The sequence below is a fragment of the Procambarus clarkii genome, chromosome 34 (genome assembly GCF_040958095.1).
Source record: "Procambarus clarkii isolate CNS0578487 chromosome 34, FALCON_Pclarkii_2.0, whole genome shotgun sequence".
Lineage (NCBI taxonomy): Eukaryota > Metazoa > Arthropoda > Malacostraca > Decapoda > Cambaridae > Procambarus > Procambarus clarkii.
Genome location: NC_091183.1, coordinates 27604699 through 27623821, shown reverse-complemented (window position 1 = coordinate 27623821; position 19123 = coordinate 27604699).

Genomic DNA, 19123 nt, shown 5'->3' with positions numbered 1-19123 from the left:
CACCGGGCTAGTACATCAGGCTACTGCACCATGCTACTAAACCACGCCACTACACCACGCTACTACACCACGCTACTACACCACGCTTCTACGGCACGCTACTACACCACGCTACTAAACCAGGCTACTCCACCATACTACTACAAAACGCTACTACACCATGCTACTACACCACGATACTAAACCATACTACTACACCACGCTACTACACCACGATACTAAACCATACTACTACACCACACTACAACACCACGCTACTAAACCATACTACTACACCACGCTACTACACCACGCTACTAAACCATACTACTACACCACGCTACTAAACCAGGCTAGTACACCACTCTACTACACCACTCTACTACACCACGCTACTACACCACGCTACTAAACCAGGCTACTACACCATACTACTACACCACGCTACTACACTATATTACTACACAATAGTAATACACCATACTACTACACCATACTGCTACATCACGCTACTACACCACGCTACTAAACCATACTACTACACCATGCTACTAAACCAGGCTACTACACCTCACCACTACACCACACTACTACACCTCGCTACTACACCACGCTACTAGATTAGGCTACTACACCATAGTACTACACCACTCTACTGCACCATGCTACTATACCACGCTACTAAACTAGGCTACTACACCATACTACTACACCACGCTACAAAACCAGGCTACTACACCAGGCAACTACACCAGGATACTACACCATGCTACTACAACATGCTACTACACCAGGCTACTACACCAGGCTGCTACACCACGCTACTACACCACGCTACTACACCACATTACTACACAACGCTACTACACCCCGATACTACACCACGCTACTACACCAGGATACTACACCAGGCTACTACACCACGCTACTATACCAGGCTACTACACCAGGCTACTACTCCAGGCTACTACACCACGCTACTACACCCCGCTACTACACCAGGCTTCTACACCACTCTAATAAAACACTCTACTACATCACGCTTTTACACCACGCTACTCCACCACGCTACTACACCACGCTACTACACTACGCTACTACACCACGCTACTATACCAGGCTTCTACACCACGCTAGTACTCCAGGATTCTACACCACTCTACTACACCACTCTACTACACCACTCTACTACCCCACGCTGCTACACTAGGCTACTACGCCAGGCTGCTACACATCGCTACTACACCAGACTACTACACCAGACTACTATACCAAGCTACTACACTAGACTACTACACCAGACTACTACACCAGACTACTATAACAAGCTACTACACCATGCTATTACACCACGCTACTAAACCAGGCTACAACACCAGGCTGCTATACAACGCTACTACACCAGGCTACTACACCAGACTACTACACCAGACTACTACACCAGACTACTACACCAGACTACTACACCAGACTACTATACCACGCTACTACACCACGCTACTACACCACGCTACTACACAATGCTACTACACCACGCTACTACACCAGGCTACTACACCACGCTACTAAACCAGACTACTAAACCAAACTACTACACCTCGCTAATACACCATGCTACTACACCACGCAACTAAACCACGCTACTACACCTGGCTACTACACCACGCTAGTACACAACGCTACTACACAAGGCTACTACAGAACGCTACTAAACCAGGCTACTACAATATAATACTACACCACGCTACTACACCACGATACTAAATCATACTACTACACCACAATACTAAATCATACTACTACACCACGCTACTACACCACGTTACTAAACCATACTTCTACACCACGCTACTACACAACGCTACTAAAGCATACTACTACACCACGCTACTAATCCAGGCTACTACACCACTCTACTACACCACTCTCTACACCACGCTACTACACCACGCTACTTAACCAGGCTACTACACAATACTACTACAACACGCTACTACACCATACTTCTACACCACGCTACTACACCAGGCTACTCCATCAGGCTACTGCACCACGCTACTACACCAAGCTCCTACACCACGCTACTACACCACGCTACTACACCACTCTACTTAACCAGGCTACTCCACCAAACTACTACACCACGCTATTACACCATGCTACTACACCACGATACTAAACCATACTTCTACACCACACTACAACACCACGCTACTAAACCATACTACTACTCCACGCTACTACACCACGCTACTAAACCATCCTACTACACCACCCTACTAAACCAGGCTAGTACACCACTCTACTACACAATACTACTACACCACGCTACTACACAATACTTCAACACCACGCTACTAAACCAAGCTACTACACTATACTACTACACAATACTACTACATCACGCTACTACACCATACTACTACACAATAGTAATACACCATACTACTACACAATAGAAATACACCACGCTACTACACCATACTGCTACATCACGCTACTACACCACGCTACTACACCACGCTACTAAACCATACTACTACACCACGCTACTAAACCAGGCTACTACACCTCTCTACTACACCTCTCTATTACACCACGCTACTACACCACGCAACTAAACCAGGCTACTACACCATATTACGACACCACTCTACTGTACCATGCTACAACACCACGCTACTAAACTAGGCTACTACACCATACTGCTACACCAAGCTACTAAAAAAGGCTACTACACCAGGCAACTACACCAGGCTGCTACACCACGCTACTACACCACGCTACTACACCAGGCTACTACACCAGGCTACTACACCACGCTACTACACCAGGCAACTACACCTCGCTAATACCCCATGCTCCTACACCACTCTACTACACCACGCTACTACACCATGCTACTACACCATGCCACTACACCAGGCTACAACACCAGACTACTACACCATGCTACTACACCACGCTACTACACCACGCTACTACACCACGCTACTAAACCAGGCTACTACACCATACTACTGCACCACCCTACTACATCACGCTATTAAACCACGCTATTATACCAGGCTTCTACACCGCGCTACTACACCAGGCTTCTTCACCACTCTACTTCACGACTCTACTACACCATGCTACTACACTACGCTGCTACACCTGGCTACTATACTAGGCTGCAAGACCACGCTACTTCACCATGCTACTACACCACGCTACTAAACCAGGCTACAACACAAGGTTGCTACAACAGGCTACTACACCAGACTACTACACTAGACTACTACACCAGACTACTATACCAAGCTACTACACCACGATACTACACCACGCTACTACACCAGGCTACTACACCACGTTACTACACCAGGCTACTACACCAGGCTACTACACCAGGCTACTACACCACGCTACTAAACCAGGCTACTACACCAGGCTATTATACCACGCTACTACACCAGGCTACTACACCACGATAATACACCATGCTACTACACCCCACAACTACACTACGCTACCACACCTGGCTACTACACCACGCCACTACACCAGGCTACTACATCAGGCTACTGCACCACGCTACTACACCAAGCTCCTACAACACGCTACTACACCACGCCACTACACTGCGCTACTACACCACGCTACTAAACCAGGCTACTCCACCATACTACTACACCACGCTACTACACCATGCTTCTACACCACGATACTAAACCATACTACTACACCACGCTACTACACCACGATACTAAACCATACTACTACACCACACTACAACACCACGATACTAAACCATACTACTACACCAAGCTACTACACCACGCTACTAAACCATAATACTACACCACGCTACTAAACCAGGCTAGTACAACACTCTTCTACACCACTCTACTACACCACGCTACTACACCTCGCTACTAAACCAGGCTACTACACCATACTACTACACCACGCTACTACACCATACTTCAACACCACGCTACTAAATCAAGCTACTACACTATACTACTACACAATGCTACTACATCACGCTACTACACCAAACTACTACACAATAGTAATACACCACACTACTACACAATAATAATACACCACGCTACTACACCATACTGCTACATCACGCAACTACACCATGCTACTACACCACGCCACTAAACCATACTACTACTCCACGCTACTAAACCAGGCTACTACACCTCTCTACTACACCTCTCTATTACACAACGCTACTACACCACGCTACTAAACCAGGCTACTACACCATAGTACTACACCACTCTACTGCACCATGCTACTACACCACGCTACTAAACTAGGCTACTACACCATACTACTACACCACGCTACTAAAAAAGGCTACTACACCAGGCAACTACACCAGGATACTACACCATACTACTACAACACGCTACTACACCAGGCTATTACACCAGGCTGCTACACCACGCTACTACACCACGCTACTACACCACGTTACTACACAACGCTACTACACCCCGATACTACACCACGCTTCTATACCAGGCTACTACACCATTCTACTACACCACGCAACTACACCATGCTACTAAACCAGGCTACTACACCACGCTAATACACCATGCTACTACACCACGCTACTACACCACGCTACTACACACCGCTTCTACTCCACGCTACTAAACCAGGCTACTTCATCAGGCTACTACTCCACGCTACTACACCATGCTACTACACTAGCCTAATACAAAAGGCTACTATACCAGACTACTACCCCACGCTACTACACCAGGCTACTACACCAGGCTACTACACCAGCCTACTACACCACGCAACTACACCAGGCTTCTACACCACTCTACTACACCACTCTACTACACCACGCTTCTACACCACTCTACTCCACCACGATACAATACCACGCTACTACACCACGCTACTACACCATGCTACTAACCTAGGCTTTTACACCACTCTACTACACCACTCTACTACACCACGCTACTACACTACGCCACTACACCAGGCTACTACACCAGGCTGCTACACAAGCTACTACACCATGCTACTACACCACGCTACTAAACCAGGCTACTACACCTGGCTGCTGCACAACGCTACTACACCAGGCTACTACACCAGACTACTACACCAGACTACTACGCCAGACTACTACACCAAGCTACTACACCACGTTACTACACCTCGCAACTACAGCACGCTACTACACCACGCTACTACACCATGCTACTACACCAGGCTACTACACCAGGCTACTACGCCACGCTACTACACCACGCTACTACACCAGGTTTATACACCACTCTACTACAACACTCTACTACACCACGCTTCTAAACCACGCTACTCCACCACGCTACTACACCACGCTACTACACTAAGCTACTACACCACGCTACTATACCAGGCTTCTACACCACGCTACTACTCCAGGATTCTACACCACTCTACTACACCACTCTACTCCACTACGCTACTACCCCACGCTGCTACACAAGGCTACTACACCAGGCTGCAACACCACGCTACTACACCAGACAACTACACCAGACTACCACACCAGACTACTACACCAGACTTCTATACCAAGCTACTACACCATGCTACTGCACCATGCTTCTATACCAGGCTTCTACACCACGCTACTACTCCAGGATTCTACACCACTCTACTACACCATACTGCTACATCACGCTACTACACCACGCTACTACACCACGCACCTACACCACGTTACAACACAACGCTACTGCACCCCGATACTACACAACGCTACTACACCACGCTACTACACCAGGCTAATACACCACGCTACTACACCACGCTACTACACCACGCTACTAAACCTGGCTACTACACAATGCTAATACACCATGCTACTACACCACGCTACTACACCACGCTACTACACCAGGCTACTACACCACACTACTAAACCTGGCAACTACACAATACTACTACAACACGCTACTAAACCATTCTTCTACACCACGCTACTAAACCATTCTTCTACACCTCGCTACTAAACCAGGCTACTACACCATACTACTACACCACGCTACTACACCATACTTCAACACCACGCTACTAAATCAAGCTACTACACTATACTACTACACAATGCTACTACATCACGCTACTACACCAAACTACTACACAATAGTAATACACCACACTACTACACAATAATAATACACCACGCTACTACACCATACTGCTACATCACGCAACTACACCATGCTACTACACCACGCCACTAAACCATACTACTACTCCACGCTACTAAACCAGGCTACTACACCTCTCTACTACACCTCTCTATTACACAACGCTACTACACCACGCTACTAAACCAGGCTACTACACCATAGTACTACACCACTCTACTGCACCATGCTACTACACCACGCTACTAAACTAGGCTACTACACCATACTACTACACCACGCTACTAAAAAAGGCTACTACACCAGGCAACTACACCAGGATACTACACCATACTACTACAACACGCTACTACACCAGGCTATTACACCAGGCTGCTACACCACGCTACTACACCACGCTACTACACCACGTTACTACACAACGCTACTACACCCCGATACTACACCACGCTTCTATACCAGGCTACTACACCATTCTACTACACCACGCAACTACACCATGCTACTAAACCAGGCTACTACACCACGCTAATACACCATGCTACTACACCACGCTACTACACCACGCTACTACACACCGCTTCTACTCCACGCTACTAAACCAGGCTACTTCATCAGGCTACTACTCCACGCTACTACACCATGCTACTACACTAGCCTAATACAAAAGGCTACTATACCAGACTACTACCCCACGCTACTACACCAGGCTACTACACCAGGCTACTACACCAGGCTACTACACCACGCAACTACACCAGGCTTCTACACCACTCTACTACACCACTCTACTACACCACGCTTCTACACCACTCTACTCCACCACGATACAATACCACGCTACTACACCACGCTACTACACCATGCTACTAACCTAGGCTTTTACACCACTCTACTACACCACTCTACTACACCACGCTACTACACTACGCCACTACACCAGGCTACTACACCAGGCTGCTACACAAGCTACTACACCATGCTACTACACCACGCTACTAAACCAGGCTACTACACCTGGCTGCTGCACAACGCTACTACACCAGGCTACTACACCAGACTACTACACCAGACTACTACGCCAGACTACTACACCAAGCTACTACACCACGTTACTACACCTCGCAACTACAGCACGCTACTACACCACGCTACTACACCATGCTACTACACCAGGCTACTACACCAGGCTACTACGCCACGCTACTACACCACGCTACTACACCAGGTTTATACACCACTCTACTACAACACTCTACTACACCACGCTTCTAAACCACGCTACTCCACCACGCTACTACACCACGCTACTACACTAAGCTACTACACCACGCTACTATACCAGGCTTCTACACCACGCTACTACTCCAGGATTCTACACCACTCTACTACACCACTCTACTCCACTACGCTACTACCCCACGCTGCTACACAAGGCTACTACACCAGGCTGCAACACCACGCTACTACACCAGACAACTACACCAGACTACCACACCAGACTACTACACCAGACTACTATACCAAGCTACTACACCAGAATTCTACACCAGACTACTACACCAGACTTCTATACCAAGCTACTACACCATGCTACTGCACCATGCTTCTATACCAGGCTTCTACACCACGCTACTACTCCAGGATTCTACACCACTCTACTACACCATACTGCTACATCACGCTACTACACCACGCTACTACACCACGCACCTACACCACGTTACAACACAACGCTACTGCACCCCGATACTACACAACGCTACTACACCACGCTACTACACCAGGCTAATACACCACGCTACTACACCACGCTACTACACCACGCTACTAAACCTGGCTACTACACAATGCTAATACACCATGCTACTACACCACGCTACTACACCACGCTACTACACCAGGCTACTACACCACACTACTAAACCTGGCAACTACACAATACTACTACAACACGCTACTAAACCATTCTTCTACACCACGCTACTAAACCATTCTTCTACACCACGCTACTACACCAGGCTACTCCATCAGGCTACTGCACCACGCTACTACACCAAGCTCCTACACCACCCTACTACACCATGCTACTACACCACGGTACTACACCACTCTACTTAACCAATCTACTCCACCAAACTACTACACCACGCTACTACACCATGCTACTACACCACGATACTAAACTATGCTACTACACCACACTACAACACCACGCTACTAAACCATACTACTACACCACGCTACTACACCACGCTACTAAACCATCCTACTACACCACGCTACTAAACGAGGCTAGTACACCACTCTACTACACAATACTACTACACCACGCTACTACACAATACTTCAACACCACGCTACTAAACCAAGCTACTACACTATACTACTACACAATACTACTACATCACGCTACTACACCATACTACTACACAATAGTAATACACCATACTACTACACAATAGTAATACACCAGGCTACTACACCATACTGCTACATCACGCTACTACACCACGCTACTACTCCACGCTACTAAACCATACTACTACACCACGTTACTACACCAGGCTTCTACACCACTCTACTACACCACTCTACTTCACCACGCTTCTACACCACGCTACTCCACCACGCTACTATACCACGCTAATACACTAAGCTACTACACCACGCTACTATACCAGGCTTTTACACTACGCTACTACCCCACCCTGCTACACCAGGCTACTACACCAGGCTGCTACACCACGCTACTACACCAGACTACTACACCAGACTACTACACCAGACTACTATACCAGACTACTACGCCAGACTACTACACCACTCTGCTACCCCACGCTACTACCCCACGCTACTAAACCAGGCTACTACACCAGGCCAGGCTGCTACACCACGCTACTACACCAGACTACTACACCAGACTACTACACCAGACTACTACACCAGACTACTATACCAAGTTACTACACCAGACTACTACACCAGACTACTATTCCAAGATACTACACCATGCTACTACACCACGCTACTAAACCAGGCTACAACACCAGGCTGCTACACAACGCTACTACATCAGGCTACTACACCAGACTACTACACCAGACTACTACACCAAACTACTACACCAGACTACTACACCAGACTACTATACCAAGCTACTACACCACGCTACTACACCAGACTACTACACCCAGCTACTACACCACGCTACTAAACCAGGCTACTAAACCAGGCTACTACACCACGCTAATATACCATGCTACTACACCACGCTACTACACCACGCTACTACACCTGGCTACTACACCACGCCACTACACCAGGCGACTACACCAGGCTACTGTACCAGGCTACTACACCACGCGACTACACCAAGCTCCTACACCACGCTATTACACCACGCTACTACACCACGCTACTACATCACGCTACCACACCACGCTACTACAGAACGCTACAACACCATCATACTACACCACGCTACTACACAACGCTTCAACACCACGATACTAAATCATACTACTACACAACAATACTAAATAATACTACTACACCACGCTACTACACTACGCTACTAAACCATACTACTACACCACTCTACTACACAACGCTACTAAACTATACTACTACACCACTCTTGTACACCACTTTACTACACCACGCTACTACACCACGCTACTAAACCAGGCTACTACACAATACTACTACAACACGCTACTACACCATACTTCTACACCACGCTACCAAACCAGGCTACTACACCATACTACTACACAATACTACTACATCACGCTACTACACCATACAACTACACAATAGTACTACACCACGCTACTAAACCGGGCTACTACACCAGGCTGCTGCACAAAGCTACTACACCAGGCTACTACTCCAGACTACTACACCAGACTACTACGCCAGACTACTACACCAAGCTACTAAACCACGCTACTACACCACGCAACTACAGCACGCTACTACACCACGCAACTACACCACGCTAATACACCAGGCTACTACAACAGGCTACTACTCCACGCTACTACACCACGCTACAACACCAGGCTTCTACACCACTCTACTAAACCACTCTACTACATCACGTTTTACAAGACGCTACTCCACTACGCTACTACACCACGCTACTACACCATGCTACTACACCATGATACTAAACCATACTACTACACCACGCTACTACACCACGATACTAAACCATACTACTACACCACACTACAACACCACGCTACTAAACCATACTACTACACCACGCTACTACACCACGCTACAAAACCATCCTACTACACCACGCTACTAAACCAGGCTAGTACACAACTCTACTACACAATACTTCAACACCACGCTACTAAACCAAGCTACTACACTATACTACTACACAATACTACTACATCACGCTACTACACCATACTACTACACAATAGTAATACACCATACTACTACGCAATAGTAATACGCCACGCTACTACACCATACTGCTACATCACGCTACTACACCACACTACTACACCACGCTACTAAACCATACTACTACACCGCGCTACTAAACCAGGCTACTACACCTCTCTACTTCACCTCTTTACTACACCACGCTACTACACCACGCTACTAAACCAGGCTACTACATCATATTACTACACCACTCTACTGCATCATGTTACAACACCACGGTACTAAACTAGGCTACTACACCATACTGCTACACCACGCTACTAAAAAAGGCTACTACATAAGGCAAATACACCAGGCTGCTACACCACGCTACTACACCACGCTACTACTCCACGTTACTACACAACGCTACTACACCCCGACACTACACCACGCTACTACACCAGGCTACTACACCACGCTACTACACCACACTACTACACCACGCTACTAAACCAGGCTACTACACAACGCTAATACACCATGCTACTACACCACTCTACTACACCACGCTACTACACCACTCTACTTAACCAGGATACTCCACCAAACTACTACACCACGCTACTACACCATGCTACTACACCACGATACTAAACCATACTACTACACCACACTACAACACCACGCTACTAAACCATACTACTACACCACGCTACTACAGCACGCTACTAAACCATCCTACTACACCACGCTACTAAACGAGGCTAGTACACCACTCTACTACACAATACTACTACACCACGCTACTACACAATACTTCAACACCACGCTACTAAACCAAGCTACTACACTATACTACTACACAATATTACTACATCACGCTACTACACCATACTACTACACAATAGTAATACACCATACTACTACACAATAGTAATACACCACGCTACTACACCATACTGCTACTTCACGCTACTACACGACGCTACTACACCACGCTACTAAACCATACTACTACACCACGCTACTACACCAGGCTTCTACACCACTCTACTACACCACTCTACTTCACCACGCTTCTACACCACGCTACTCCACCACGCTACTACACCACGCTAATACACTAAGCTACTACACCACGCTACTATACCAGGCTTTTACACCACGCTACTACCCCACGCTGCTACACCAGGCTACTACACCAGGCTGCTACACCACGCTACTACACCCGACTACTACACCAGACTACTACACCAGACTACTATACCAGACTACTACGCCAGACTACTACACCACTCTGCTACACCACGCTACTACCCCACGCTACTAAACCAGGCTACTACACCAGGCTGCAACACCACGCTACTACACCAGACAACTACACCAGACTACTACACCAGACTACTACACCAGACTACTACACCAGACTACTATACCAAGTTACTACACCAGACTACTACACCAGACTACTATACCAAGATACTACACCATGCTACTACACCACGCTACTAAACGAGGCTACAACACCAGGCTGCTACACAACGCTACTACACCAGGCTACTACACCAGACTACTACACCAGACTACTACACCAAACTACTACACCAGACTACTACACCAGACTACTAACCCAGCTACTACACCACGCTACTAAACCAGGCTACTAAACCAGGCTACTACACCACGTTAATATACCATGCTACTACAGCACGCTACTACACCACGCTACTACACCTGGCTACTACACCACGCCATTACACCAGGCTACTACACCAGGCTACTGTACCAGGCTACTACACCACGCGACTACACCAAGCTCCTACACCACGCTATTACACCACGCTACTACACCACGCTACTACACCACGCTACTACACAACGCTACAACACCACGATAATAAATCATACTACTACACAACAATACTAAATAATACTACTACACCACGCTACTACACCACGCTACTAAACCATACTACTACACCACTCTACTACACAACGCTACTAAACCATACTACTACACAACTCTTGTACACCACTTTACTACACCACGCTACTACACCACGCTACTAAACCAGGCTACTACACAATACTACTACAACACGCTACTACACCATACTTCTACACCACGCTACCAAACCAGGCTAATACACCATACTACTACACAATACTACTACATCACGCTACTACACCATACAACTACACAATAGTACTACACCACGCTACTAAACCGGGCTACTACACCAGGCTGCTGCACAAAGCTACTACACCAGGCTACTACTCCAGACTACTACACCAGACTACTACGCCAGACTACTACACCAAGCTACTAAATCACGCTACTACACCACGCAACTACACCACGCTACTACACCAGGCTACTACAACAGGCTACTACGCCACGCTACTACACCAAACTACAACAACAGGCTTCTACACCACTCTTCTAAACCACTCTACTACATCACGTTTTACAAGACGCTACTCCACTACGCTACTACACCACGCTACTACACCATGCTACTACACCATGATACTAAACCATACTACTACACCACGCTACTACACCACGATACTAAACCATACTACTACACCACACTACAACACCACGCTACTAAACCATACTACTACACCACGCTACTACACCACGCTACTAAACCATCCTACTACACCACGCTACTAAACCAGGCTAGTACACAACTCTGCTAAACAATACTTCAACACCACGCTACTAAACCAAGCTACTACACTATACTACTACACAATACTACTACATCACGCTACTACACCATACAACTACACAATAGTAATACACCATACTACTACACAATAGTAATACACCACGCTACTACACCATACTGCTACATCACGCTACTACACCACGCTACTACACCACGCTACTAAACCATACTACTACACCGCGCTACTAAACCAGGCTACTACACCATATTACTACACCACTCTACTGCATCATGTTACAACACCACGGTACTGAACTAGGCTACTACACCATACTGCTACACCACGCTACTAAAAAAGGCTACTACATCAGGCAAATACACCAGGCTGCTACACCACGCTACTACACCACGCTACTACTCCACGTTACTACACAACGCTACTACACCCCGATACTACACCACGCTACTACACCAGGCTACTACACCACGCTACTACACCACGCTACTACACCACGCTACTAAACCAGGCTACTACACAACGCTAATACACAATGCTACTACACCACGCTACTACACCACGCTACTACACCAGGCTACTACACCATGCCACTAATCCAGGCTACTACACCAGGCTACTACACCATGCTACTACAACACGCTAATACACCACGCTACTACACCACGCTACTAAACCAGGCTACTACACCATACTACTTCACCACCCTACTACACCACGCTATTAAAAAACGCTATTATACCAGGCTTCTACACCGCGCTACTACACCAGGCGTCTACACCACTCTACTACACCACTCTACTACACCATGCTACTACACCACGCTGCTACACTTGGCTACTACACCAGGCTGCTAGACCACGCTACTTCACCATGCTACTACACCACGCTACTAAGCCAGGCTACAACACAAGGCTGCTACCCCAAGCTACTACACCAGACTACTACACTAGACTACTACACCAGACTACTATACCAAGCTACTACACCACGCTACTACATAACGCTTCTACACCACGCTACTACACCAGGCTACTACACCAGGCTACAACACCACGCTACTAAACCAGGCTACTACACCAGGCTACTACACCACGCTACTAAACCAGGCTACTACACCAGGCTACTACACCAGGCTTCTACACCACTCTACTACACCACTCTACTGCACCACGCTTCTACACCACGCTACTCCACCACGCTACTACACCACGCTAATACACTAAGCTACTACACCACGCTACTATACCAGGCTTTTACACCACGCTACTACCCCACGCTGCTACACCAGGCTACTACACCAGGCTGCTACACCACGCTACTACACCAGACTATTACACCAGACTACTACACCAGACTACTATACCAGACTACTACGCCAGACTACTACACAACTCTACTACACCACGCTACTACCCCACGCTACTAAACCAGGCAACTACACCATGCTGCTACACCAAGCTACTACCACGCTACTACACCAGGATACTACACCAGGCTGCTACACCACGCTACTACACCAGACTATTACACCAGACTACTACACCAGACTACTACACCAGACTACTATAACAAGATACTACACCATGCTACTACACCACGCTACTAAACCAGGCTACAACACCAGGCTGCTACACAACGCTACTACACCAGGCTACTACACCAGACTACTACACCAGACTACAACACCAAACTACTACACTAGACTACTACACCAGACTACTATACCAAGCTACTACACCACGCTACTACACCACACTACTACACCCAGCTACTACACCACGCTACTAAACCAGGCTACTAAACCAGGCTACTACACCACGCTAATATACCATGCTACTACACCACGATACTACACCACGCTACTACACCAGGCTACTACAACAGGCTACTACGCCACGCTACTACACCACGCTACAACACCAGTCTTCTACACCACTCTACTATGCTACCATGCTACCATGCTACCATGCTATCATGTTACCATGCTACCATGCACCATGCTACTACACCATGATACTAAACCATACTACTACACCACGCTACTACACCACGATACTAAACCATACTACTACACCACACTACAACACCACGCTACTAAACCATACTACTACACCACGCTACTACACCACGCTACTAAACCATCCTACTACACCACGCTACTAAACCAGGCTAGTACACAACTCTGCTAAACAATACTTCAACACCACGCTACTAAACCAAGCTACTACACTATACTACTACACAATACTACTACATCACGCTACTACACCATACAACTACACAATAGTAATACACCATACTACTACACAATAGTAATACACCACGCTACTACACCATACTGCTACATCACGCTACTACACCACGCTACTACACCACGCTACTAAACCATACTACTACACCGCGCTACTAAACCAGGCTACTACACCATATTACTACACCACTCTACTGCATCATGTTACAACACCACGGTACTGAACTAGGCTACTACACCATACTGCTACACCACGCTACTAAAAAAGGCTACTACATCAGGCAAATACACCAGGCTGCTACACCACGCTACTACACCACGCTACTACTCCACGTTACTACACAACGCTACTACACCCCGATACTACACCACGCTACTACACCAGGCTACTACACCACGCTACTACACCACGCTACTACACCACGCTACTAAACCAGGCTACTACACAACGCTAATACACAATGCTACTACACCACGCTACTACACCACGCTACTACACCAGGCTACTACACCATGCCACTAATCCAGGCTACTACACCAGGCTACTACACCATGCTACTACAACACGCTAATACACCACGCTACTACACCACGCTACTAAACCAGGCTACTACACCATACTACTTCACCACCCTACTACACCACGCTATTAAAAAACGCTATTATACCAGGCTTCTACACCGCGCTACTACACCAGGCGTCTACACCACTCTACTACACCACTCTACTACACCATGCTACTACACCACGCTGCTACACTTGGCTACTACACCAGGCTGCTAGACCACGCTACTTCACCATGCTACTACACCACGCTACTAAGCCAGGCTACAACACAAGGCTGCTACCCCAAGCTACTACACCAGACTACTACACTAGACTACTACACCAGACTACTATACCAAGCTACTACACCACGCTACTACATAACGCTTCTACACCACGCTACTACACCAGGCTACTACACCAGGCTACAACACCACGCTACTAAACCAGGCTACTACACCAGGCTACTACACCACGCTACTAAACCAGGCTACTACACCAGGCTACTACACCAGGCTTCTACACCACTCTACTACACCACTCTACTGCACCACGCTTCTACACCACGCTACTCCACCACGCTACTACACCACGCTAATACACTAAGCTACTACACCACGCTACTATACCAGGCTTTTACACCACGCTACTACCCCACGCTGCTACACCAGGCTACTACACCAGGCTGCTACACCACGCTACTACACCAGACTATTACACCAGACTACTACACCAGACTACTATACCAGACTACTACGCCAGACTACTACACAACTCTACTACACCACGCTACTACCCCACGCTACTAAACCAGGCAACTACACCATGCTGCTACACCAAGCTACTACCACGCTACTACACCAGGATACTACACCAGGCTGCTACACCACGCTACTACACCAGACTATTACACCAGACTACTACACCAGACTACTACACCAGACTACTATAACAAGATACTACACCATGCTACTACACCACGCTACTAAACCAGGCTACAACACCAGGCTGCTACACAACGCTACTACACCAGGCTACTACACCAGACTACTACACCAGACTACAACACCAAACTACTACACTAGACTACTACACCAGACTACTATACCAAGCTACTACACCACGCTACTACACCACACTACTACACCCAGCTACTACACCACGCTACTAAACCAGGCTACTAAACCAGGCTACTACACCACGCTAATATACCATGCTACTACACCACGATACTACACCACGCTACTACACCAGGCTACTACAACAGGCTACTACGCCACGCTACTACACCACGCTACAACACCAGTCTTCTACACCACTCTACTATGCTACCATGCTACCATGCTACCATGCTATCATGCTACCATGCTACCATGCACCATGCTACTACACCACGCTACTAAACCATACTACTACACCACACTACTACACCACGCTACTGCACCACGCTACTAAACCATACTACTACACCACTCTACTATTCCAGGCAACTACACCACTCTACTACACCACTTAACTACACCATGCTACTACACCACGCTACTACACCATACTACTACACCACGCTACTACTCCATGCTACTAAACCAGGCAACTACACCAGGCTGCTACACCAGGCTACTACACCAGGCTACTACACCATGCTACTACACCAGGCTGCTACACCACTCTACTACACCACTCTACTACACCACTTAACTACACCATGCTACTACACCACGCTACTAAACCAGGCTACTAAACCATACTACTACACCACGCTACTACACCAAACTACTACACCACGCTACTAAACCAGGCAACTACACCAGGCTGCTACACCACGCTACTACACCACGCTACCAAACAAGGCTAATACACCATACTACTACACTACTCTACTACACCACGCTACTACACCACGCTACTAAACCAGGCTACTGCACCATACTACAACACCACGCTACTAAACCAGGTTACTACACCAGGCTACTACACCAGGATACTACACCATGCTACTACACCACGCTACTACACCAGGCTACTACACCAGGCTGCTACACCACGCTACTACACCAGGCTACTACACCAGGTTTCTACATCACGCTACTACACAATACTACTACACCACGCTACTACACCACTCTACTACACCAGGCTGCTACACCACACTACTACCTTACGCTACTAAACCAGACTACTACACCAGACTACTACACCAGACTACTACACCAGACTACTACACCAAGCTACTACACCATGCTTCTACACCACGCTACTACACCACGCTACTACACCACGCTACTACACCAGGCTACAACACCAGGCTACTACACCACGCAACTACACAAGGCTACTACACCAGACCACTACACCAGGCTACTAAACCAGGCTACTACACCAAGCTACTACACCACGCTACTACACCAGGCTGCTACACCACGCTACTACATCACGCTACTACACCAGACTACTACACCAGACTACTACACCAGACTACCACACCAGGTTACTACACCAGGCTACAATACCACGCTACTACACCACGCATCTACATCACGCTACTAAACCATACTACTACACCACGCTACTACACCATGCTACTAAACCATACTACTAAACCAAGCTCCTACACCGCGCTACTACACCACGCTACTAAACCATACTACTACACCACGCTACTACACCAGGCTACTACACCACACTACTAAACCTGGTTACTACACAATACTACTACAACACGCTACTAAACCATTCTTCTACACCACGCTACTACACCAGGCTACTCCATCAGGCTACTGCACCACGCTACTACACCAAGCCCCTACACCACGCTACTACACCATGCTACTACACCACGCTATTACACCACTCTACTTAACCAGGCTACTCCTCCAAACTACTACACCACGCTACTACACCATGCTACTACACCACGATACTAAACCATACTACTACACCACACTACAACACCACGCTACTAAACCATACTACTACACCACGCTACTACACCACGCTACTAAACCATCCTACTACACCACGCTACTAAACGAGGCTAGTACACCACTCTACTACACAATACTACTGCACCACGCTATTACACAATACT